The following is a 27127-nucleotide window of genomic DNA, read 5'->3' as shown; positions in this document are numbered from 1 at the left end:
GAGAGTTGTTCTGCTTTGTATTAGTTTCGACAAGTGTTGGTGCGCCTTTTACACCGCAACGACGAAAAGAGTTTGACCTTAAAATGAAGGGTGCGTTCTATATCCAGGTGCGTCTTGAACTTGGTGAATTACGGTGTGTAACTTACACAAGAAAATATGAAAGCCGAGATTTTTCCTGTTTTGCTCCAGTTTTGACATTGTCGCCAAACTTCACGTCTTGTACACGGTAACAGAAATGATCAGAATTTGACCCCAAATTCGTGCGTCCTGTAGGCGGATGTGTCTTATATTTGGGCGGATACGGTGTATAACCTACGGGTATGAACAAAAGAAAATATGAAGGATTTACCAAGATGGCATTTATTCACTTTTGCCATAGTTTTGACATTGTCGCCAAGGTGCGTCTTATACAAGGTAAGATGGGAAATAGCAGGATGCGGCCCTAAATTTAAGGGCGCGTCCCATATCCGGGGAATTAAACGGCATACTCCTTGACGCAGTACTCGAGGTTGCGGTCGGTCGCGGGGGCGGGGGGGTAAACAAGACGCGCAACTTGTACATAATCTGTATGAACGCGCGGCTGTTGTTTGCGATAAATATTCAGTCGCGATGAGCGGCAGAGATAAGCCGGGCGCCTCGGGGAGGTTATCGGCCGGGGCTGCCACATTTGGATATATTTTATCAGAGTGGATCTGCCGTTTATCTGCGGGGCGCGTGGCGGAGCGCAGAAATCCAAACAAGGGCAAGATTTGGAATGGGAATGAGCTACTTAGGGAAATCAATAAATCTCTCAATGTAACCTTTTGTGTTGATGGACAATTACGCGACATTCCAGATCTTTCCAAATGTTAACCCGCACCATTTTCCACCTCTTTTAAGTCTGTCCCTTTTCCTTCAAATTGAGGGAAATGTCAATTATCCGCGAGGTCTGCGACGATTAACATGAATGTAGGGCATTACATATAGCGAAGCCATGCACGCGAGAACCGAAAGGTTGAACGATTTGGACGATCGGATTAGCCCTAATATATCGAATAAAGGCCGTCTGCGCGGCGCGGCCCATTCGTTTGGATGGAAAACAAGGGAATGACACAAATTGCATTTCCTCTCACCTCCGCGGCGGAGGAGCCAATGGGAGCGCGGCGTTCTGGCCGCTCACCTTTTCTTTGCCAATTAGGGGCCGCCCGAGGTGGCACCTCTTTTCAAAGAGTGGCTTTTAGATTAATCATATTAGCCCCGGCTCGGGAAACAAGGCGGCTTCTTGACCCCCTCTTCCGTAAGAATCCATTATCTTAAAGTATGGCGCTAATCCCGGCCGGGGGAGGGGGGCCGGCGGGGGAAGCCGGGGAAGCAAGAATCCGGCCTAATAGATAGCAAATAAGATTAATCTATGATCTAAGTGCCGATTACACTTGGACCTGCCCTTGAACACTCAGGTGCAACCTTGAGATCCGCATCCGCTCCCGCGCCGCCGTTGGACCGGAAAGTCCCGCCGGGGTCTCGCGTGCCCGGCCCACCCCCCCCGCCGGGGTCGAAAGGTCGAGCGGCTCAAAGTCGACCGGAGCCAAGGTGTTAAATGTGATAGCTAATGCCGGCTTGTGACGAAAGCGACGACTTTACAAAAAGAAACATTCGTAGGCTGTCCCCGCATTTTCTTCGAATTGGGACGGGCCCCCCCCTTCGTGGCCGTGGAAGCGTCGGCCTAAAATAATCAGTCAAAGTTGCTGATCGTTTTAACGATCCGCTGGTCATTTCCCGCAGTATAATATTCAATGACTGGCCTATTTTCAAAATGTTTTCAACTATAGGGCGCACTGCATAATGAGGCGCACGGAATAGAAGCTACAGTCGTGGCCGGGCTTGCGTTTTGTATCCGCTAGATGGAGCCGCGCTAAAAGGAACGCCAACAAAACGATCGGTCAACGTCAACAAAACAAGTCGATTGAAACTTTGTGAAGGGACAAGTAAGATTAAAGATGATTTGTGGAAAATGATTACTTCTTCCATTTGCTAAAAAACATTCTAAATGACAAAAATGTTTGTTTGTTGCAAATACAACGTGCCAAGATGGGCCAGGAACATTTTTGGGCACGCAAAACCAATGGAGAATCGGGGGACATTTTGGAGAGAACTTGAGCACGGCGCATTGGAATAATTGTTTAGTGATAGACTGCACACGTTGAAGATATGCAGATCAATACGCGAGACTTTGCCCAAGACAAACACGGACGCGGGGATCGATGGGCGCCCCGGACGGACGCTGACTATTTGATTAATCTGCCGGGGCCGGGCGTAGCGCAGCTGATAGTTTCATGCCATTAGCGCGGCCCGCCTAATGAAATTTCATTTCATTTGTCAGGAAGAGAGCGCTAATGTTGAAAAGCTTTTCAGTAATAATAAAAAAAAAAAAAAAGTGAGGAGAGATGTGAAGGAAAGCCTTAAGTAATTACTGGCCGTATCGGGCGCTCCTCACCACGGAATATTTACATGATTGTCATGAAATGAAATTAGCGTGGGGGTAAGCTCTTTATTCACACTTTTTTTTTTTTCGAGAGAGAGAGAAAAGGCTTGGCATGTGAATAAAGACACTTTTCCCTCAGATGGAATGAGTATTTTCCATGGCGCGGCTGTTGTGTTTCGGGTCAAATTGACCCGTTTGAAAATCGCGGCGTAAAAATAGGATTGAACTCATTCTGTTCTTGATTTTGAAAAAATTGAGGATGTTGTATTCCTAGATGATTAACAGACAGAGGGTCTGCGGTTAGGGTTTTTTTTGTTTTGTTTGTAGCGAAACAATGTGCCAAAAAGCCAATCTCGAAGCTTTGCTCTTTTTTTTAACAATTTTTGAACTCCGGTGCAGGAGCCAATTAACAGCACATCGGGGAAGGCCCATTTTGGGAAAGCTGCGAATTTCGCCAAAAATTAAGGTGAAAACTGAACTGACTCCACTGTCTGCCGTGTTGAACTTTGACATTCTGGGTGAAATTTCAGCTCTTTCTTTGATGTAAAAATCCTTTGACGATTTAAAAAAACTGGACAAAATGCTTAAAATAAAATTGACAAAATGCGTAAAAGGATGGAAAATTCTCAAGAATTTGCTGAAATGGGAAAAAAAAAAGCCTGGTCACGGGCTCAGGGGCGACGGCGGCAGAATTTGCGGGAAGGAACGGCAATCGCCCAAGAATGACTGATGGCGTCAATGTCGGCGAGAGCGGGTTAAGCGTAACGCTATTCCAGTTTATTTTCCAAGGGTACGGGCCTCATAATGGTGTTAAAAAAGGTCTTAAGAAGAAAATAATCATAAATCGGGCGGCGGGCGCGCGGCGGGCGACATCTCTATCAGGCACCCATTCGCGGCCGGCCAAGACGGATGCGGCCGAGGTGCCGCCGAGAATGTATCCCGGCGCCGGCTCCCTCTAATGAATAACTTCCAGTTGAGCCGCCGCCATGTAAGCGCAAAGCCCGCCTCCCCTCCCATGAATCTGAGCCGACAGCCGACATAATATAAAGGCGACAACACTTGTATGACTTCCATTTTCTTTGCTTTCTATTGATTTTCAGTTAATAACGCGGGGAAATACTAAACGGTGGCGCTGAGCACCTCATAAATCCTGTCTGAGCTTTTTTTATTGAGGCGAATTTAATAAAAGAAGCGGACGGGGCTTGGGGATTTGTCTGTGAGTGCAGACAAGAAAAAAAAAAAAATCGGGCGAGTGAGGAAGGGTAAATCTAGCGCAAATACCACAAGCGATAATATGTGGACCGCTTCATTAGCTGGCGGTACAGATGGGCATTTGACTACGTTTTAGCAGGGAAGAGAAGGATCAAAAAAAGTCCGTTTTGCTGCTAAATTGATTTGAAACGAGCGCAGTATTAAACCCAGCGGGAAATTGTAAAAAAACAAAAAAAACAACACACATTTACTAAAATTCAAAATTGGAAATAACGGTACGTGTACTTACGAACGCCTCGCTACGAAAATATTCAGCTTTGGCGGAAAAATATGGTCTCTAGTCAGGAGAGAAAATTCAAGATACGAAAAGCCGCATTATTTGCAGACAGGAGACATGATTCAAATGCAATACGTAATCACCGTCGCATTTCGTACAGTTTGTGATGCATTTTGACTTTTTATTCCGATGCCGGCTAGCCCACAAACAAAACACTAGTATTTTGCATTGTTTTACTGTGCTCTTCCACTTTTCACCTTTTCCCGTTTCATCCACATTTCCCGCCAACAATTTGCACCAAGGCACATAACATTGACGTTAGCTATGGCTTTAACTCTTTCAGTGCCATGGAGGAGAATCCTGGTCTAATAATAACAGAAATTCTCATCGAATACGTTTTTTTATGGAGGGTAGCTAACCCCCTTGACTAGTGCTTATCGATTCTTAAGCCGATTGAGCACTGTAGTGACAAGCGTGACCACTGGATGGCAGTGTCTTCATACATGCAACACATATATTACATACTCGTGATTCAAAGTAACGGAAATCAATCTTGTTTAAATAGAACTAGCACCCAATATTCTGAAGATGAGTGAAAATACTAAACGCGCCCGTCGTTTTGAGATTGCCTTTTCGACAACGCTTCAAAGTTCCTGACTACGAAATGATACGCGGATACGAAACAACTGCGCCCCGGGTGACATATGTCAACATCTGCTTGCATGAGCTCCAGCGTCAGCCCGTACGCATCAAAACAGATCATTAGTCCAAATAGGATGGATGTGGTAAAGCAAAGGCCCATCCAATGCCCGTCTTTCCGTTGGCCCTTAGGTCAAGAAGGAGGAATGACGCCGATCACTTCAGGCAGGCGCTGGCTGAGCCAAAGGTCCCCGAGCGAGCTAATGACGTCCCTCTCAGGGCTAAATGAGCGCGCCGGATCTTGGCAACACGCAACAGGAGCGCAAATAAGACAAGTTGACAATTTTGCAGTTTAGCTTCATTACGAGTGCTTATGTCAACGTCAACGACTTGACCCTTTAATAGCCGCCTGTTACATTTACGGATTTACAGATGTGGAAGCTCTTCTTTTTATTAACGGAATGGAGAAAATATCATTCATTTTTACACTATCAAATTAAAAGTTGAGTTATTGAAAAAGAAAAAGACCCTATACCAACGAGTAATACGATCGTTTTTGCGAATAGTGTATTTTTTCATGTTTTTACAGCAGTGCCTACATGATGTACTGCAATAAAAATCCTACGCTTGCGTGGAGTCTGAAGCAGTCTCACGCCCTGTTAATACTCGATCTTGTCCAGCTGCAAATGAAGGCACTATTGCTCAAAACGAAACCACCACAACTTTGTGGCTGTGAGTATGTGTGCGCGTGTGTGTGTGTGTGTGTGTGTGTGTGTGTGTGTGTGGGGGGGGGGGGGGGGGGGGAACTTAGCTACACGTGACATTGCCATCGTGGATCGGGGGTGAGTGACAACTATAAAGTGCACATAAAATATGAACTCACCATTTGTGACGTTGAACTGTTGGCTCGTCACCTGTCTCTTGACTGGGCCTTACCTCCTTCCCAAAGATGTCTGTTTCTCAGTCATTTAACATATTAAACCCTTGCGATAGCGCTAGTAAATGTATAATTTGAAGGGTTTTTTTTGTTTTGTTTTGTATTGTTTCCGCAAATACTTGCTATGGGCGTCCTTGGAAAATTTGCTTTCTAAAAGGTGTCCCTGACAGTTTGAAAGTTCGAAAACACCTGACAGAGTATTATGGACTATTATGGTGCCGTATGAATAAAAAATGAATTACACTTACTTGTTGTGAAGGAGTTTGTCATTGGAATTAATTTTCATTTAAGTACAATTAATGACCATAATTCAAAAGGTATATAAAGGCAAATTTTTCCGCTGAAAAAACTATGAATAGCGCATACATCATCCTCCGTTCTGAGCAATGGCAGTATGAAGAGTTCTTAACATTTATTATGATTCGGCCATTTTTCATATTTCCTCACAGGCCTTTTGTTTGCGTGAGAAAAAAAAAAGCAGAAGGGGTCAAGCCATTTACGGGGGCCGCCCTCGCCGCTTACATTTTCTCACAATTGAAAAGCCAGAGTGAGAGATTAGCAGACAATTGATTCGCAGGGGGGTGCGGGGCGCAGGTATATACAAACGATAACCTGCTCAGGTCAAGTATCAACATCAGCAATGATGAAGGGGAAAAACACAGTAAGAAAGAAGTGTGCTGGCTTTGAATCAGGAAATGACATTCACGAGTCGACGCACGGCGAGTTCTCACGCCGGCAATGCGACACGCCGCTTAAGTTGAAAAAGGACCACAATGGAACCCAGAACTCTTGCATCTCCCACGCGGGTTTGCTAGCTTACATTATTGGCTCTAACGTTGGGAAACGCGCCCACAGAAAACACCAAATCTTTTGGTTGATACAGAGGGGATTTTTCATTCCTTTTTTCTCTTTTTTATTAAATATTGAAGCCGACTCAAATCTTTTCTTGATGATTATCGGTTCTGTGCTATCATGCCGGTCGAAAGATGGCACGTTGGTTACCGTAATTCTCCGAATTTGAGGCGCGCCTGTATATAGGAGGCACCCTTAACCTTGGGGTCAAATCCCGCTATTTTCTACATTAGCGTCTATGAGATGCACCAACACATGCCAAAACACAATAAAGGACCTCTTCCGAAACTCTCGTATCTGTTATTTACCGTAAAGCCCCAAATATAAGACGTGCACATTGTGTGTACAGTACGTGCCAAAAAATTGCAATGAAAAAACGAGTCAAGCGGCGTCCCTTTCCATGTTCTCTAACGGTACACTCTTCATTGAATCAGCTGCAGACATCAAAACCTTGACGTGATTCTCTCCATTATAAGACGCACTGTCAGATTTTGAGAAAATGGAGGCCTTTAGCTGCGGATTATCATGCGGAAAATACGGACATTTGTAGCATTGGTAGAATATCAATTAAGCGGCGAAAATCCGTGAGGAAAATTTGGGGTTTGTTTCTCTTTTCAAGATAAATAAATAAGTAGAAATCATCCGGCGGTTTCACCGATCCAAGCCGTACTTGTCGACGGAACTTTCAAAGGAGGACGGACAAGAAAGACTTTATTTTTAGCTTTATGACCTAGCGGTATTAGCTATTACAAATTGCTGGGCATAAATCAATAGTTTAGCACGGAGTTTTTTCAAAGTACGGAGCTTGAAAAACGATGGCCTCTCCATCCACGCGCACTCAAGCGGAGTGTAAAGTAATTAAGTAAAAGACACTTTAATAATCCTGGATGCAAACATCAAGCGCATCAGTTTACAGGATGCGCAGACATATGGTAATTATCTTTTACGGCGCTAATATAATCTATGGAGGCCCTCCCTTGTCCTCTTGAAGACACGCGCGCGCTCATTATCATATTGCACAAGAGGAATCATTTGCTTGATTGGACGGAGCTTTTAAGAAACGGGAGAGCCCCGGCTACTCAAATGAGCTTGTTTAATGTCCTACATCATTAACGCCGCGCGGATTGACGCCCGTGAAAATGCCCGCCGTGTTCGGGGGACGCTTGCGACGCCCCCGATGATACCGAGACGTGCGTTCATCCTTTTTCTGCAGCGCTCGGCCTGATTAGCTTTGCCACGGAAATGCGGCCGATCCCGCCTGACTTTCGGTCCGGATTGGTCGCCGGTCAATCGTAGAGGACGCGCGCGTTGGCTAGCCTGCTCACTCGTGCGCAAAAGGTAATGATTATTTTTTGCTAACATGCCCGACTAAAGATAAAACATGGTTTCAAAAATGAAAACATTTGTCACAGATGTAGCAAAATTTCATGATTCATCCTGGAACAGCGCATTTTACAACTATTTTCCATGGCCCAGATACTGATTTTTTTCCCATTTATTTCTCTAATAGGGTTCTGCGCAGTATGTTGGATGTTCCAAGGACTGCACTCTTCCGGACTGAGGCTAAGATGTTGTTCCTAGCTCACCTAGTTTGGAGGTTACTACCGCAAGTGCCCCCACTAGCACAGAGAACACGCAACCTTTGACCGAGCACATCCGTTCCAGCTGCTCTTTCAACTCTTGATAGTACGTATATTTATATAAAACTGGAAAAACTGTACGCTTGGGAATGTGCTTTGTCATGCAGAGTATGCTTTTCCTAGCCGCCAAACATCGGAATTCCAATCATTCCGATCAACATAAACGTATTGTATTGACATGGGAAAACTTGCGGGCCACAAGCGAAGCGTGGACGCGGCCACGCAGGAAAGGCCATATTTGCATAGCGGGTCGGAGCGCTGACCGCTCAGCGCATTCCGAACCTTAACCGGCCGGTCGCGGGCACGCCGGTGGAGCCGCAAAAGGGCCCGAGCTTAAACGCCGTTTGTCTTGGGGAGCGTGTCCCTTCACGACGGACGGCGGCGGCCTCGTTCATCTGGCCGGCAGCTATTATTCTGTCAAGAGCTCCTGTTTTTTTGCCCGGAAAAGGAAGTCGTTTCATTTCCAGCTTTTGTGCGCGTCTGAATGCGAGCGACGCTCTTTCAGCAATATTGGCTCCACTCAAGTCCCCCCTCTCCGTCCCAAGCAAAATATACAAACGCTCCTTGCCGCTCCCGCACAAAATGGGGATTTCCTAAATTGCTCCACCTGTCAGCACTTTTTGGGTGACGGAGATTGAAGGGCAATTCGAGAGCAAAAACGTCAGTCTTGACTGATGACATGAAAAGGAAGACAATCCCTTTTACTTTTAGAAGATGCCTAGTATACATATACATATATGATCGATGAATGAAAGCATTTTTTTTTTTTTTGCAAAACCTTTTACGTAAAACATACAATGAATTGGCATGACATACCTGGCTGTACCACATTGGAAACACGCCACCAGAAAAGCTCAGGACCCCGTGACGTCATTTCCCATGATTCTTCAACGCAAAATCAGGAAGTAGTTCTTGTTCAGGCATGGCGGGAATCTGAAAGTAAACAGTCCAAATTCTTCTTTAATTGATTCCAAGACCCGAATAAAGCAGTTTGCCGTGACTTTGCGGTGTGAATTTTGCACTTTGCGGCTCATGTAAACAAACGGACTCGCTAAAGTGAGATTCGTTCGCCCGCCGACAGTTTCAGACGGTTTTATTTGCGTTGAAGAGCGCCGGATTTTTGGAGACATAATCGGCCATCCTTGCAAAAGAACGGCCACGGTTCAGGCTGCTGTCAGAGGACGTAAGTGCGATAGCCTTATCGAGCTTTTGTTTCAAAGTTTGTCCACATAGCACTTTTTTCAGATTTTCTTGACGTACGGTGCATTCAAATGCAGTTCAACATTTCAAATTCATTCAGAATAAAAGGCCATCGGCGTATTAAGCATGCATCAACGTCGTAATAATAATGAGTAATGTTGTGTTATTGATTTGAGTAATAATAATCATAATAATAAATGTGTTGATTTAAATGATGATAATACTGATAATCGTCATAATAAAATGAAGATAAATGTCATTATTTAGTGAAATACTAATGAGAATAAGTAATAATAATAATAAATAATGTCATATTATCAATTTATAGAGAACAAATGCTGTTTCGGGTCCCTCAATCGATTCACAAAACAGCCTTGCAAAAATACATCCAGTACATATTTCGAGCCTTGGGTTTATCACATGAATCACCGCGACAACGGCGTGAACGACACACGCATGTCCCAAAGCGCCCACTCGCTAGCTTGGAAACAAAAGCGGGACGTAAAATTGGGACGAGTGAAAACTGGGCCCGACTCTCAAAACAAGACGGGAAATGAGTCCGGCGTCCAGAGTCAAAGCGCCCTCGTCAAATGATCCTTTCCGCTTAGAAGCCAGAAGCTATCGAGTTAACGCCAAAGAGCGGATGCGCGCACCCAGACCATCTATCTATCGGGAAGCAAGCGCGTGACGCGCGCGGCCTCCCGGTGGGGACGACGCGTCCTTCGTTAGCCAAATAGCGTCCGAGACGAATGCTCGGCCGGCGACAAGACGTGCGCGCGTGTATCGGGAGAAAGGAAACGGATGTTTTGTCTGGGACGTCAGCGCTAATAGAAAAGATTGGTGAATGGCCGGCCCGTCTTATTCCTGCGCCGGGACGCCTCCTATTTACATATGCAGAGGATCCCGCTGTTCGGCGCGCACCGTCGACGCCGCGGCGCGATTAATCATCCCCAAATACTCCCGCCGCGCGGCACAGCGGCCTAGCGCGACGCGCCGCCGCCCAACGAGCGTTTTGCGCGCGTGCGAAACCGGCGCCGGAGAACATTTTTCACGAGCCGGCTCGGCGGTAATTTCCCTTATTTGTCACGGGCCATTTCTTTGCTTATTCTTCGGGCGACGCCAAGCATCCGTCTTCCGCCGTCGAATCACTTTGGATACATATTCAACTCCGAGCGGATCCTCGTCATGGTGGCGTGATTTCAACTTGAAGTTTTTTGTCCGTCAGAGCCCCGCCCCCTTTCCGCCATCCTCGGTCTGGCGAATTTTCCGGACGGATGAAACTGTCGGTCCGTCGGTGTATTTTTGCCCAACCTTAAGCCACCGCTGGCGGGTGAAATTTGACACTTTTCTGGTCCGTCATTCATCAGGCGCTGGTCTACTTCTGTCTGCGCTCATGCCAATTCTTTTTTCTGTTTGTGTACTTAGACTTAAATATAACACCATGTCGTGGTTTCACGGTTGCCCTGCAATTGAAACGCAACACAATAATATAAATGCAACACGAAAACAAAGCCACGGATTATAGGCTATAGTAAATTAAAAAGAAATACTAAGTCAAGCCTTTCTGTTAAAAGTGAGGTCAATTTAATCTTTTTTTTACACTTCCAGTTTTACTTTAACTTATTAAAAAAAAGCAAAAATCAATAAAACAAGCAATTGCACATTGTCTATACAATTTTTTTTTAAAGGCCATCGGTTAAAGTTGACGTAAACTATGATTTTTTTTTTCACTTGCAGTTTCGCTTTAACATATAACATGGTAAACATCAATAAGGCAAGCGATTTTCGGATCTGCTTTTCCATCGGTAAAGCAACACGACAAATATACTTTCAAAATAAATCAGACAAAAATCAAACATTCATTTTCATCCATAAAATGCTTTGCTATGCTTAGGGGCGATTTGGCAAAAAAAAATATTTTACAGGGGGAAAAAAGGGGCACAGAACAACTGGTTTGGAGTACATTCAACATCTTTTTTTTTTTTTTTTGTCTTTCCTCAGCAGTGCCCCAACCAGCCAAGGGCAACGTGAAGTACAAAAAAATAACACCACTGGTTATATGTGAACATCTGCTCCCTGGATATTTGATTTCCCAGACAGATGTTGGAGGCCAGCTGCTATCACAATAGCGTTTGTATATTTGCGGAGAGGCCTCCCGTTTGGACTCCCCCCGACACTCCCGGATATACCGTAGGAATACGTCGGGGTCACTGCATCCACTCGAGCACGGCCAGAGGAACCTTTTGGCGGAGACGCCCGCATTTGCATGGCACGTCCAATCCGCCGTCGCTTCTATTTTGGGGGAATATTATTCAAATACAGCAGCAAATACAGCAGTTAACCCAAAGAAGGTATTTGGACTCGCTACGATCAAACGGTGAGTGGGTGGAGCCAGACACTCGGCTCCACCTACAGCTACACCTTCATCTCCGAGGGCTCCCCTTCCTCAAAAATTCTCCGACGCCAGGGCCTCCCACGTAAAGACATCAATTGGGAGGTAAACAAGGCATCCAGCAGCGATATCTCCTTGATGGCGGCCCGGCTCGCTAAACGTCGACTCTCTTTCAGCCGCGTCGGAGTCGACTTAAATTACTACCCAGCAGGTACCGCCGCTGTTTTGCAGTAAAAGCTTTCAGTTTGCCAAACGGGGGGGACGGGACGGGGGGGCGGGGGGCAAGCAATAAGTCTCCAGAAACGTCCAAAGCCGAGCCACGCGCTTATTTTTAGCTGCTTTTCCGCAGCTCATTTCCACGAGGGTGCTACAAAAAGCCTCGGAGCCGTACTTGCAACTTCAAGCGCCCTTTTCAGTGCAGGATAAACAGAGCTTGGCCACACCCCTTAAAGGCGCACACCCAAAACATAATGGAACTGCCAGAACATATATACGGCGGTAATGTGATTTATTTTATTATGTGTCTGGTTTTTGCAATGCAGGGCTATTAGTCTCTGTTTAAAATAGTTTTTCTAAAATTGAGGTGCATGAAGGCACTTCAGGGGTTATGTGAGAAAAAAAAAAAAAAAAAATGTATGAAAAAGGAAAAACATAAAAAAATGATTAAAAAAATGGAAAAAGAATCAAAACATAATAGAAGAATGAAAAAAATAAAAATAAATACATTGAAAAAATAAATGAAAAATGAAACAGTATCAAACAAAAAAATTTAATTAAAATTGAACATTATTAAAATGAAGAAATAAAAAGTGAAAATAAAAGAATACAAAATATCAAATGAAAAAAGGAATGATTTTTTAAACAAATAAAAAATGAATATAAAATTAAACAAAATATCAAATGAACAGTGGAATGATTATGTTTTTAAAACAAAACATATAATATGTATAAAAACATAATATGTATGAAAAAATATTAAAATTAATAAATACATATAAAACAATTTTACAGCTTTTATATGTATATATATATATATATATATATATATATATATATATATATATATATATATATATATATATATATATATATATATATAGAGAGAGAGAGAGAGAGAGAGAGAATCTAAAGGAAGGCTGCAGAATAAGTGTCATCCTGAAATGATGTCCCAAAATCAAGTCCCCAAAACACTTGTCCATCAAGCAACGTTCACGGGCTCGAGCCCAGGGAAAGTCGGAAGCGACCGAACCAGACCAGGGCGGCAAAAGGAAGATCAAGGCGGGGGCTGGAAACGGCCCCCTCCCGGGCCGGCCGTTGGTTTGTTATCAAACGGAGCGTCGGGCGTCTGATTCATTGCCTCCCCTGATTTATATGCACAATGTAAAACAGATGCCTTATGCGATACATATTTATGATGAGCCTTGCTCTCCCAGATTTATTAGCGTTTCTCTCATCGGGGGGGCGGGGTGCAGGTGGGGGCGGGGGCTGTATTTGATGGCTTGTATTTCCTCACAGCTGCCAATGCCAAACTCATTAAAAAGAGGTGTGACTATTAATATACATTGTAACACTGACAGCTCCTAATTTATAACTTTGGGCTCTCCGTCTTGCCGTTGCCACTTTGTGGCTGCGCTCCTCCTTTCTCATTTTGTTTCTTTTGTGTGCCTCTCTCCTTTTCCTCAGCTTTTTACTTCCAAAACAGAGTAAGCTTGACCTAGAATATTGAAGGCGCACTGTGAAGTCCCCGATGTTGGTCAAAATCGACTAACGGATGGATGCGGGCTTTTCGCTTCGCCGTCTTTCATTTCGCCGTATTTTCCGCGCTGTGCGGCGCACCGGATTATAAGGCGCACCTTCAACCAACGCCCCTTTTCAAAACCGGTTTTGTAGATAGGGCGCGCCGCATTATCAGGCGCGTAGAATAGAAGCAACAGTAGTGGCTGGGCTTGCGTTATGCATCCACTAGATGGAGCCGCGCTAAAGGAAAGGCCAGCAAAGGAATCAGATAAGTCAGTCAAAGTTTATCCATAGACAGTCAAATCATAAGTAACCATTTTCAAGCGATCATACTTTCCACAATATGATATGCAACTTCTATTTGAAAACTGATGACGGCTGACAAAAAGAATTTGAGAAATCGAGCGACCTGAGATTGAGGGAGGACAGACACACGGAGGGAGGGACGGACGGACGGAGGGACGGAGGCGGGGCGGGGCGGGCTCTTTACACTTGCAATTCAAGGCTTCTTTGCGCCCAAATGTTAACTAGTAATAATTAGCCCCCGCGGCCCCTCCCTCCCGTCCACCCCCACCGGCGGCCTGTTCGACATTTTCACTGGGCTATTTTCGCCGCCCTCTCTCTCTCTCTCTCGCGGCTTTTCTTCTGCTTCTCCAACTTCACAAGGCGCTCCACAGCCCTCGAAAAAAACAAAAACAACAGCAAAAAAAAAAAACCCTCCAGTCTGGGCCTGTTAAGTCCTCAGCTAATTACCAAAGATGGTGTCCGATCTTTTGTGGTCTCGGAGGGAGAATGGGACGGCGAGAGGCCAAAGGAGACGCTTGCGAGCGAGCGAGCGAGCGAGCGCTGGGCTGTTTTGAAAACACGCCGCTCAAAGCCCCTCTCTTGATTCGCACACTTTTGTTTTTACTCCTTTTGTGTTTGCCACTTTGACCGGATCACGTCATGCATCTGCTGTATAGATTTCTGGGGACGCCCCCACCGGCGCCCGCCCGCCCGCCCGCCTACCTCCCCGTCCCCCTCCCCCTCCCCCGGGGCTCCGATTCACTGGCGCTCTGACATGAAAACACCTCAAGTGTGAGCTGCCGCTTGGGGGAAGCGTCACGCTGCAGGGCACGCTTTCCCCATGGGAAAATACTCGCGCGCTCTAACCTCATCCTCGTACCTTCGCGTACCATTTTACCTACTGGGATCAACCCAAAAACTGTTCCAAAAGGCAATACACACACACACACATATATTATATATATATATATATATATATATATATATATATATATATATATATATATACATACATTTTCTAGAGCCACTTCTCGTCACAAGGCTTACTGGCGCCTATCCCAGCTGGCTTCGGAGTGACACCTTCAACTGGTTTACATCCAATTCAAATAACCATGCCGTGCATGTTTTTGGAGTGTGGGAGGAAGCCGGAGGGCCCACAAATCCACGTGGGCTTGGGGAGAACATGCAAACTCCACACAGGAAGGTCAGGGGCAGGTGGATTTGAACTCGGGTCCCTTTAACTGTCTACCTTTATATATATATATACTGTTCATAAGCTGTTCACATGCACACACTCATATACACACACATATATACTGTATGTATACAAGTACTGCATACATACATATGCAGATATATACACAGCGTGTACACACACACAAGTACGTACCTAGTCCTAATCACACGAGCTCATGCGGGACTACGGCCGAGGGCCGAATAGCGGCGACGCAACGTCGGCCGGCCGACGTCTTTGAGAGGCTGACGGACGTACAGCTAAGCGGGAAATTGACAGGCTGGAAACTTCATAAAGGTGATTCCCGCAGGAAGGAAAAGGCCAAGAGCCGCGCGAGCGTCCTCCATCTGCTCAGACAGGAAATGGCCGGCGCTAACAGCGGGAGTGTCCCACTTCCCCCCATTTTTTGGAAGCCAAAAACTAAACAAAAAGATTGAAATGTATGTCAAATAAGCGCATGGCTTTGCCCGATTACATGTCATAAAGTCTTTTCAAATTTGCAAGATGCGATACTAGGTTTCGGTATCGGGCCGATACCGGTCGTAATTTACGGTATCGGGTACTCTTGGTGGCTGCCGACACTGGTGACAGACCCATATGTTTGTTTTTTTTAGGGCCTACACAGATATTACTGTAGGTAAAAATAAAAATATTGGTGTAAAAAATATAAAAATGAATACAAATCCCAAATTATTAGATGAGTCCAACTCATTCATTCACTAGCAGTGACGACTATCGATGTCAAACATCCATTTTAAGCTTTCCGATTGTCCCTGTATGTCGCTGGCGTGTTTGGAAAAATGAACGCCTTACTTGAAGTATTATTGGTTAAAAAAAGAAATGATTGATAAAGGCAACCAAGATTTGGCAAAATTAATCACTACAACGTGATTTATCACTAAGGAGCTTCATGTTCCAATGAATATGCTCTTAATTTGAAAAGATTAACCAATTGTTCTTGTCAAGGCCTGCAATTGGATTTGCTGGCAAAAAAAAAAAAATCACGTACCCCCATTTGAGAACCACTGTTACGCATAATGTACATATATACATACAGTATATTTATATATACGCACACATACATACATTTTGTTCATGAAAAGCAAATTGTATAAATGTATATTCTCATTTAAGTGGGAAGCAGTGCGCCGCGCTAGCGCCGGTTCACGTAAAGCAAAACTGCTGTTTTCCTTTTTAAACGCTCACTCGGCGATGGCTAAGTGTCGCTTATACGGCCCACTAAAAAGGGACCAGGTTATAAAAAAAAAGGGGGGGGGGGGGGGGGGGGGCTGCATCGCGCACTACTTTGCTGAAATGGGAGTATCTATCAGACACACACGCTATTAAAGCAAGGGCAGGCAGAGAAATTCGTCACGTGATGGCCGCCGCCCCGTAAGTGCCTGCCACCAAAATGGAGGCAGCGCCGTCCGTCACTTATATGGAGCAATAAGCAAGTTTGCGAAGGGCGCTAATAGAGACGCTTAGCCCGGGCTGACGTATGGCGCCGGGTCACGCGCTACAAGTTCCGAGCGCGCGCCGAGGCCCGCCGCCCGCGCGTCGGAAGAGCAAAGGGCCGGATGGCGGGTGAGGCTGCGAGTACCCTTGAAAAAACAGAAGCTCAACTCTTTCATTTAAGTTAAAAAAAATTAAATAAAAAATCGACATGTGCCGCAGGGTGGCGTAGGCCAAACTTTTTCCTTCCAGGGTTAGCTATATGAGGGGCGTCAAAGATTCCGGCGGGCGGGCTGGTTCCGGCCCGCAAACGGCTTTCATCAGGCCCATCAGATGATTTGATACATTTTGAAATATCAGACGTATGGCGCATTCAAACGCAGTCTGACATTTCCATCTCGTACAGAATAAAACTGAAAAGTTTGTTGTGCGATTTGCTCAAAATTGTGGTTCATTCACGTATTTACAGAATACCAAAAATTCATAGGAAAAATTAAAAACAACAAAAATGAAATCACGTGGCCCTTAAATCTTTTTATAGGACACCCACAAAGTATTCTGTATTGATTTATTTCTTCTGATTTGATTTTTTGGATGGAATTTGCATATTTTCAATCAATCATTTGATAAATGGAATAAAAATACGAACTATAATAATGATTGTTATCGTTCCTTCCATTGTGTTGGTATACGCAGTATTATTCATGATAGGGTCATGTTATATTATTGTTGGATTTTAAAAAAAAATGTGGAGCCTATGTCTGTCTGCCTTTGACTGGCATGTTTGTCCGGCTGGGGCAGGGGGAGGGATTGCATTTTTTTTCGAGACGGGAGCCGCGGGGGCCGCGGGGGCCACTTGAGGCCGCGCAATCGAGCAAAGTGTAAAAGCGGGGCAAGAAATGCGCTCGCGAATGTAATCGTGCAGCGAAAAGGCAGCAATGAGCCGACGATGGGCCAAAGCTCCTCCTCGGCTAAAGTCATAGTGTGACTGCTCCCCCTGGCGTTCACGACCCTGCGTTGCGCCAACCTTGCTAATTGGCATGCGCAAAGGGTCAAAGGGCGCCGAGCAAAGGTGACGCTTTGCTACTCCTTTACTCTGGGCTTTCAGGATCGTATAAGCAGAGTGAAAAGAAGCCTTTCAAAATAAAAGGGACAAAATGCGTGTTGATGGGCTGAAAAAAACCTATAAGAAAATGTCATATTTCGCTTCATATTTCAAGACTTCATTTAAAATAGACTTCAACCAGGGGTATCAAACTTACGGCCCGGGGGCCTGTTCTGGCTCACAAACGGGTTTTATCCGGTCCATGAGAAATGAGCTGATTTGTTTGCAATGAATGAAAAACTTGAAATGTTTTATGATGAATAGTAATGTTAAAATGTTGTGATTATGACTGATGTTGTACTATTTTGGAAAGTATTAAAAAAAGAATACATCTGAAGTTGTTGTTTTTCAAAATTATATAAATATATACCATGACTTTTATTGGTGTGTCCCCCTTGGGAACACATTTTCCCCCGCAGTTAAAAAGAGTTTGCCACCTCTGATGAAGAGTATAAAGAATAAAGAACTATAATTATTGTTCTTATAATTATTAATATTAATTGTCATATAAATGTATAATATTTAATTTGATATTATACGTTATTTCATAGAGGAAATAAATTGCCCCACAATTTAAAAAAAAAAAAAAACATAAAATTAAATAAATAATTAGAAGATGTATCCAAACATTTGGTTGGTATTGTGTATATTTCTAATTTAAATATGGAACAATTATTGGTTCTAGCAGTGTAGTTTGATGATGAATACTGTGTTTTATGTTCAAGTTTTGGCTGTGCTGGCTTTTTAAAGTGCTCCATAAATCTGCGTCCAGAGCTGCGTAACATTACAATGTTTTAAGTAGCAAGAAAAATTGTCGTAACACGACAGGAGAGCCTCGCATAACACTTTGGGATTTTCTTTGAAATATATTTCACGCATGAAAGGAAAAGTTGCTGTGAGGAATGTGCGAGTTCTTTTCAAAGCTAAAAAGCGCGGAAAGGGGCTCGCCTTCCACCCGCCCACGCGGGAGGCAGAGGAGGCAGTCCAACATGTGTAAAGACAAAATGTACTCCTCATATTTCAGAAAGCTCATAAATCAGCATGGGGTTAATGCTCCACAAAATCCCTTCCCCATCCTTTAAGTGCTAAATCATCACTTTGTGGCCAGCCTGGCAGGAAACGCACAAAGAAGACAGTGACTCGCATCCGACGCCTTTGACGTGCTGAGAAGTCAAACGCTGGCGTGTGGGCCGTCCTTTGTGCTCAAGGGCCACAGTTGATCGCAAGGGCCGCATTTAGAGGTTAGCTCGTACGGACGCAGCAAAGAGGTCAATCAATATAAAAAAGGGATATACATGTACGCCAATAAATTAATGACGCCGATACAACGCGAACAAATAGATAAAGTGGACGAATAAACAAAGACAAATAAATCAATAATTCAATAAACAGGTAAATAAATATGAATAGACATGTACACAAATAGACCAATACATACTCAAGAAAATTTGTAAATAAATAACACATGATTAAAGTAATGAAGACAACAACAGAATCATGACCAAATAAATAGATAAATACACAAACAAACAAGGACAAATACATCAATAACAAATAAACAGATAAATAAATCAATACAACTGATAAGAATGAAAATAATGAACACAATTAAACTAATGATGAAAAACGTATATAGATAAACAAACATTAAAAAATTAGGCAATTAAATAAATACATGAGGAATGAACGGCTAAATAAAGGCCGTGAGCAAGGCGGCGGCGCGCGGGACTCGGCCCGCCCGCTCTCAAGGTCGGTCTGGACCGGCTGGCCTTTGGAACCCGGCTGTAACCTGAGCCCGTACCAGGTGTACGGCCGCGGGTCAAAGGGGCCGCTCAAGCAACGCCCCCCCATAAAACCCTCCGTCTCCCAATTAACTCTTTGAAAGCCAACATGGCTCCCGTGCGTGTACAATTATGTATCACAAAGTGCGGGGAAAATCCTCATATTGCCTTCATTGGAGCAGCCCACACAAATGTCATCCAAATGAAATGTGTAGTGTGTATTTCTAATAGAGAGCGTGTTAATGGTGCCCCCCCCCCCTCGCCCACCTAAGCGCCCGCCTTTGCTTTTACTTTCAAAATAATTTACGGCGCCTCTAAAGCGGCCCGTCATCTGCAGCCAGAGACCCATAACTGTCCGGCGAGTCGATCATTTACCCGCCGATCTCCTAAGTGTTACGTGTTAATGGGGAGGGGAGGGGGGCGGTGGATGGGGGATGGGGGGGTCGGCTCCAGAAGCAACGGCGCTGTCAAGACGGCGGTGCTTAAATCCACTTAGTGTGCGCCGGGGGCGACGCAAGCTGCGCCGCTCCGCTAGCTAAAGTCTTCTTGTTTTCTCTTACAATTGTATCACATCTACTGGATGGGAAAAAAAGGACATTTTTATGGGAGCCCCGAGCACGTTGGGGCCTCCTTCACATTCCTCAACACCGCTGTTATGCTCTTGGGTCAAAATGACCCGTTTGAAAGTCAAAGCAAAATGTTGAATGGGCGTTTCCATCACATGACTTGGCTCCATCAAAATGGCATTTGTAAGCATTTCTGTTAGTGGTTTTTTTCTCTGCAACTTATTTGATGAGCTGAACCCGGGTCAAAATGACCCGTGATCATTATTGATATTTTTGTGGAGGGCAAAAAAGGAATCACGAGATTTGTTAGTTAGCTGGATTACACACGCAAAAAAAAAGGTTTCTTTAAACTTTTGGAGAATTACGACAGACCCCGGGTCAAATTGACCCGTTTGAGAGTAAAATGTCGAATGTAGCGTTTTATTACAAGACGGCGGTACATTTTTGTTAGAAAGGTTTTTGTATGTTTAATTTTTTTACATTTTTGCAACTTTATGATAAATAAACAATGTCCTTTAGCCATCTTGTTTGATGCTGACAATTTTTTTGCCAAGAAATCCAGCAAATGGCATTGAAGCCATTTCCCAAACACACAAATATTTCATTTGGGACAGGGTAAGATCCAAAGCGAGCACGACGGCTGACTAATCGGAGGTGTGCTTATATTCCATATTTCTGAAGTATTTTTAGGCCCGACGTGGCCTCGGAGTCACGCCGGGCCTATTAAATTGCTCCGGCGCGGCCTGGCAACGCACAAGGTGTTTGGACAGGTGTTTCTTGTAAAGAGAACACAAAACGCCTGTGTAGCACTTCACTTGACTCAATTAGGGAAGGAAACCAGAGTAGATACAAAAAGCCCCATTGTCTTTCGTCCCAGCTGTCTTTTACAATAGGCTGGGTCAGAGGTGTCCAAACTAGGGCCCGGGGGCCATTTGCGGTCCGCCGTCCGCATGTTTGCGGCCCATACATTAAAAATTGGAGGATCTACATGGCGGTTAAGCTATTTAAGCCATTTAAGTTTTCAAAAAGTGAAAACTGACGCTTTATGCGTTGTATAAGGTGCGCCGGCTAAAAAGGCGCAGTCAGTTTTGGAGAAAGTTGAAGGCTTTAAGGTGGGCCTTATACCGCGGAAAATACAGTGTTTTCAAGCAAAAGCATCACATTTCCAGTTTTACTTCAAGTCAGGTACAGTTGTAAACGGGGCGAGATACCCTAACGTGCAACGAGGGCAACTTACAGTACGGCGCGCCGCTAAACAAAAGTATCTGGAAACACAAATGTAAAACGTGCCCAACGGCGAGACGGTGAAACCGGAAGCAGCGCCGAACGGGTGTTTACTGCAGATGAAATCCAGAGGAGAGCGTCTGACCGCCTCTCACCCAAAGGGGCTTTCCGCGGCGGGGCCGATTCCAGCGCCGAGCGACCCGTGACCGTGACCGCGCGGGGGTTGCGGCGGCGGGGGTCAGCGCGCCAGACTTTTTACGGCCTTGTCTGCCCCCTGCCTGAAATAGTAGGTCGGCCGCGGCGGTAATGAAACGCGGCAAACGGAGAGGCGGGCGACCGGGCTTCTGCTATGGCGGCCCCGCTGCCCTCCCGGCCGGAAGCGGGCGCGCCGGCGTGACAGTGACGGCTCGATGCCAGAGGCCGACGGAAGCTCAAAGTACCTCGGAGGGAGAGGGGAGCCAGAGGTGACGGAGGACCATGCGCTCCGAACCTTTCTGGTACACCTGCCACGTTCGCCGTGCTCCCTTATACTACGCCGGCAATGTATTCACCAAGGGTGAAACGAGCCGCCACTCGAACGCATCGGTTCATAAAAAAAGAATGCAAATTCATATAGATACTGTACGTCATCTTAAAAGCCCTTTAAAAAAGGCAAGACAAGTCAAAATGGCCGCCTTGACTCATCTTCCCCTTGTGGAATACTTTGTCCCATCCTATGATATTTACTTAAAAGGCATTCGACTTTGAAGGGTAAGGCATTGGAATAGGACAATAGGGAGCTGAAATTTCACCCAGATGGTGACAACAAAGTTCAACGTGGCGGTTAGCGCACGAGCAGGAGTGTGACATCACTCGGCAAAAATACGGCAAGAATCACGTGAAGGAAAGTGAGCCAAAAATAATCAAAATAGTGCCTATTTTTCAGAATTAAAGATTCATACAGTCCTATAATGACAATAAAAGCATTCCATTCCAACAAATTTTCTTAACCAACGGCTTCCAAAGACATCCTACAAATGATATTTTTAGGTTTGTCAAACACTCTACTGTAGCTGTGAGGGTGAGAAACAAGAAAATATGATCTCATGTATCATATTTTCCTTGCTAATGGCTTCAACCTCCTTAATCATGGAGTGAAATTCACGTTAAGATTTTCGCATGTACAAATGTCATTTTCGAGAGAACGTTCAAGGTTCACTGAAAGTACGCGTCCAACCACAAATGCTTATTTTGGATCCGCTCGGAGCTCCAAATCAAAAGTTGTTCACGTTGGGCGCTTTTGCTTCAAGCTTGGCTACTTAACAAGTCATTTGTACTTCAAATCACGGACCGAGACACTCGCGGATTTATCCAGTTGGACGTGTGCAGTCGGTATTTTTTCCTCATTCTTCAGATGGTGCTTTCCACAAATCATCTTTACTCTTCATTTCTGATTGAAAAGTTTGACCCTAAATGTTTTGGCGACGTTCCGTTTGGCGCAGCTTTGTCTAGTAGAAGAGAACTTACGAAAAAAACCAGCAAACTACGATTACGGCACAGGTGACAAAGTCGAGGCCCAGGGGCCGAATCTGGCCCGCCCGCCGCATCGCGTTATGTGGCCCGCGAAAGGCTAATTAGGACGTCAAGGTTCTGACTAGGATATCCAATTTGTCTGTTTGGCCTCCAGTTACACGGAAAAACATTTGCAAGTCGGAACGCGTGTTACGAAACCACGTGACCACCATGTTATTAAGACACCTGGGAAGCATTTTAAAAGGTGAAAAAAATAAGAAGTCCTCTAAAAGGACGCTGGCTCCGTGTCACCGGCTCAATTTACAACAAGCGGAGTCGTCGCAGCTGGCTTCTCCGTAACTAGCCGGCGCCGCGATGACAACCAATAAAACGCCTGTCGGCCTTTCACCCGTGACGAGGGGTGTCAAGAGTGAGGGCTGGGGGAGGGGGAGGGGGAGGAGAGGTGTCGCCCGCCCAAGATAAGTGCGATCCTCCGCCGGGACCTCGAGGCGCAGAGCCGCCGGCTTCCGCCCCTTCCTCCCCCGGTCGGCTTCCTCGCGCTATGCCGGCGCGGGGCGCCCGAGAGCCCGCCCGCCGGCCCCCCGTCTTCCGTCGGCACACGTGTGCGTCACATTATCTGCCGAGGGGCCCCAGACGCGGCATCCTGCCGGGCGGGCGCAACGGCGGCTGGAAACAGGAAAGGGAAGCCAACGCAAGCAGGATTAGGTGAGAGAACGGAAGGAACACGCCACAATACGCGCCCGCCGTCCGCCGTCCGCCCGGAACTCAGAAGCCGAGACGCTCGTATTTTCCGAACCGTAAAAATCCAAATGACTGCCGGGCGCTGGACGGTACGAGCCTCCCGGGAGGGTACCCGCGCCGCTTCTTTTGTCCGTCTAGCCGTCGCCGTTGGTCGGATTAGGAAAGATGGGCGCGATTTCTCGGGTGGGAGGGGTGGAGCAGGTACGCTTCCCGGCAAAAGTTCGGAAACGCCTTCGGATTCAAACGTGTGAAGGGGTCGAGGAATTGAAAATGCACAGCTGTCAATTGAAAATCATTACAGCGCCTCATCATTTTATATATATATATATATATATATATATATATATATATATATATATATATATACATATATATATATATATATATATATATATATACGTACATACACATGTACACAGTGGGCCTCCCTGAATAATCTATTCCGCGGATGGGCTCGTAAGGTGAATTCACCTTATGGTGGGCAATTGAATGTCAAATAGCTAATGTGTTTAGAACCCCAGGTAAAAACATCAAACTTGTACATACATGATGGAGGCAAAACAACACAAATACAGCCGAGCCCCCGGGGTCATGACAGTTGTTTTTGTCGCAAAACCAGGAAAATACCATAAAGAGGGGACGAAAAAAACTCAGTATTGCACATCGCAACATGAAAATAACGTAAGCCAGGGACGCTGTAACACGGGGTTCCACAGAACATTAATATATATAAAATGATCCCTGACTTTCTGTGACGGTTTCCGGCAAACCAGACAGACGAGGTGCCAGGTAACTAACTGTAAATACACTTGCCACGGACGTGGAACTACTGCAGTACACATATTTACTAAGCGATTAAACCTTGTATAGTAAGTGAAGTTAACCCTCTCCATCCTCTGAAGTCTGGCGGCAGCCGCGGTCATATTAGCCGCGCTCCGAAGCCGAATTAAAGTCAAAGCTGCGCGTGATCAAACATGAGTAGTATAGTTGAGATAAAGTCAGCTTTATGAAACAAAAAGGAGGACACAGGAGCCATTTGTGCTGGCTAAAACAGCGCATCTGCGTAAAAACGATCGGTAGCGAGGGCAAACGTGCCACTCGGGTCACCGCGGCCAACCGCTGGGAACGGGCAACGCATGCTGGGCTTTTTTTCAAGCGTTACCAATTGAACACGCGCGTTAAAATCGGACGGCGACTCGGTAGCGGCGAAGTCGAGTCCGCGTACACTTAACGGCGCCGGGAGCTCTGATTTCAAGAGACGCCCGAGTAGAGCTGCGCTTTGAAGACTTTGATCCGGAGGCGATGGCTGTGCCATTTGACTCGTAGGAAAAAAAAAAAAAAAAGAAAAAAAAAACAGCGGCGCGTCAGACCTCCGGGGTCACGGGGATCACTTCTCGCAGCTGAAAATAACCAGTAGCCAAGCGCGATTTGGGGAATCTAAGAGAAGCCCGACATGAGCAGGTGCCCCGAGGTGCTACACAGAAAAGGTCAACGACCTTGGACCGTAGAGAACGTCTTTGGCTTTCTCCAGTTTTTTTTTTTTTTTTTTTAAACCGCAGGGCCAGCTTTGGCTGAGCAGGAAGCTTCCTAAGCTGAACAATAGCAAGCGCGCTTGCACAAACGACGTTTAGCTCGCCGCAAATCATTCATTAATCATTTGGCGTAACCTTTGCTCCGCATGGGCGCCAACTTTTGCTGCAGAAACGTACTTGATGGACCGGCCTTTCTTTCTAATGTGTAGCAGCGCTTGCCAACTTTTATTGAGTTAAGGCGCAAACAGCGCTATCTTGTTGATTGCGGGGTTTACGTTCCGAAAAATATCCGGAGTATGTTTTGCTTTGGTTCCCCTTTGTTTTTTGCTGAAAATTATTACCGGATTATAAGAGGCAAAAGCACAAATTTAACAGGAAAATCTGACTTGTCATGACTGTCAGCCTCAGGTTGTCTCAGTATTTACGCAAAAAGGTAGCGTTTGGAAGTCTTATTCAATGTTTGTATTTATAGCTGTTTTTGTTTTGGTGTTTTGGGTTCAGCAACATCACCAATTTCAACATCACATCGACACATTTGGAGTTTTGGGCTACTGCAGCAACACACACACACACACACACACACACACACACACAATATCTGTGTCATTTTCTAGCCCTCAAAAATGAAAAAGGATTGGAATAAAATCAAAAGTGAAGTTTCCATTTTCACCCCAAGTTCCGATCAGCGGAAAACGATGAGGCCCGATTTCCAACCACGATGCGGACAACCCTTAAAGTAAGACCATTATCAGATTGATTCCATTTTCTTCCGTATAGCGAAAATTAATTGCCCGATTAATTCTCAGCAAACGTGGCGCGTCCCAATTTTGCTCGCCCTACGGCTAACGTTAGCGCCTTCCCTGACACAGCCCTGGAAGGAGCGCGCTAGTCGGAGTTACAGAAAGTTGATCGTTGCCTACGACCGCTTCTGGCATCCGCGGGCAGGAAGCCACATGATCTCCTCGAGCCGCCGACCCGCATTAATGCGGCGGACGACTTTCGATAAGAAAGTCGTACAAGTTAGCGGCCGCAAAGTCAAGCACAAGAGCGGCTTTCAATAAAGTCTCGGGGCAGCCCCGGGTCCGCTTGGGTTTCAGCTAAAAGAATGCCATCACCGGTGGTCTTTGTGACATGATGTCACCGGGACCGTATCGGATCACTGGAGAAGCTGACACAAGTGGGAGCGGAAAAGCCCCGGGCCGTGTGTGTGACACCAGCAGGTGCTCTTTATTACCGCGCCACCTTTGCCACTCCGGGCGCGGCGCGGCTAATGAAAATGTTTGCTTTAGCGAGCACGCAACCGGATCCATATCTCCGCCCGCTTCCCCCGTACACCTGCACCGTCCGACGGGTACCCAATCAGATAAATTAACAGAGTGACTGGGGGGGGGTCCTTAAACTGCATGTTTGGACATCGATAGGTACGGAGGGGAACCGAAAGGGTGAAATCTCAAATTTGACTCGGGAACCAGATGTATGAAGGTGATTAACTCATTAAACGCCAAAGAAATATTTGACCGGGGCGCCGATTCTGGTGCCCCAAGAGTGTAATCCGGCCCGCCGAATGAATTTGTCATTTGTCACTCGTGCTCACACTCTTAGGCATGTTATTCCCAAAATTTCGATACACGTCTCGCCACTCGTTATAAGCGGCGTTATGGCCTCGTTAGCAAGCGACACAAAACCCATTTTGACCAACTTCAAAATGATTCCATTTTTAAAACTATATTAAACTGCTTGATTTGGTTGCTTTATTCAATAGACATGATTGCTTTCACTATTTATTATCAAATAAAATGAAATTACACAAGTTGTTTTAAAGTTATACAAATATATATACCATTTGTTTAGTCATCTATTTGCTTGGGAAACTATTTTGAGACACTCTTCTACCCTAATATTTTTTATAACTGTAAATTAGTACCAGGGCTTGAATTGCATTGCATTTTCTCATCTCAAATAAACACATGAAAACAGAATAATGCAGTGCATACGGTGCATGCAAAAAATAGATGACTAAAATGCAATAAGACTATCAAAAAAAAAAAAGTATTCCAAAGAAATTGGTGTTTGTCGCAGGAACAATGTTTTATTTTGGTGGGGAGAAAAACAACAAGGCAGTTAACGGCGCTTGAAAATCCTGTTGTCTACGTGCATGCGTGTGGGGCAAGCGAATGGGAAAAAAAAAAAAAAAAAAGTGCAGGCGGCACCGACGGATCAATAGCAGTCAGGAAATAAGGTAGAAAAGGTTATTTACTTGACATTGATCTGTTGTAGCAGCAGCGGTGTTTGGCCTGTTTCTCTTTTGTTAACCTCCAATCTTGAGTATACTCACAAATGACAGGGCG

At 45.3% G+C, this 27127-nt stretch overlaps 1 long non-coding RNA gene across 1 annotated transcript in view; it reads right to left on the bottom strand.

Moving 5' to 3' along the window:
* The window catches only part of LOC148422994 (uncharacterized), a 121678-nt gene that overhangs the window by 66719 nt on the left and 27832 nt on the right, over window positions 1-27127 (bottom strand). The window contains exon 2 of the long non-coding RNA XR_015865870.1: window positions 8835-8951. This is a non-coding gene — a long non-coding RNA (uncharacterized LOC148422994). The remainder of the gene's footprint in view (window positions 1-8834; window positions 8952-27127) is intronic.

This window comes from Hippichthys cyanospilos, chromosome 6, assembly GCF_059441005.1.
Source record: "Hippichthys cyanospilos isolate Australia breed blue-spotted pipefish chromosome 6, RoL_Hcya_1.0, whole genome shotgun sequence".
Taxonomy (NCBI): Eukaryota; Metazoa; Chordata; class Actinopteri; order Syngnathiformes; family Syngnathidae; genus Hippichthys; species Hippichthys cyanospilos.
The sequence above is the reverse complement of the archived record's forward strand: the minus strand, read 5'-3'. Positions and strand labels throughout refer to the sequence as shown.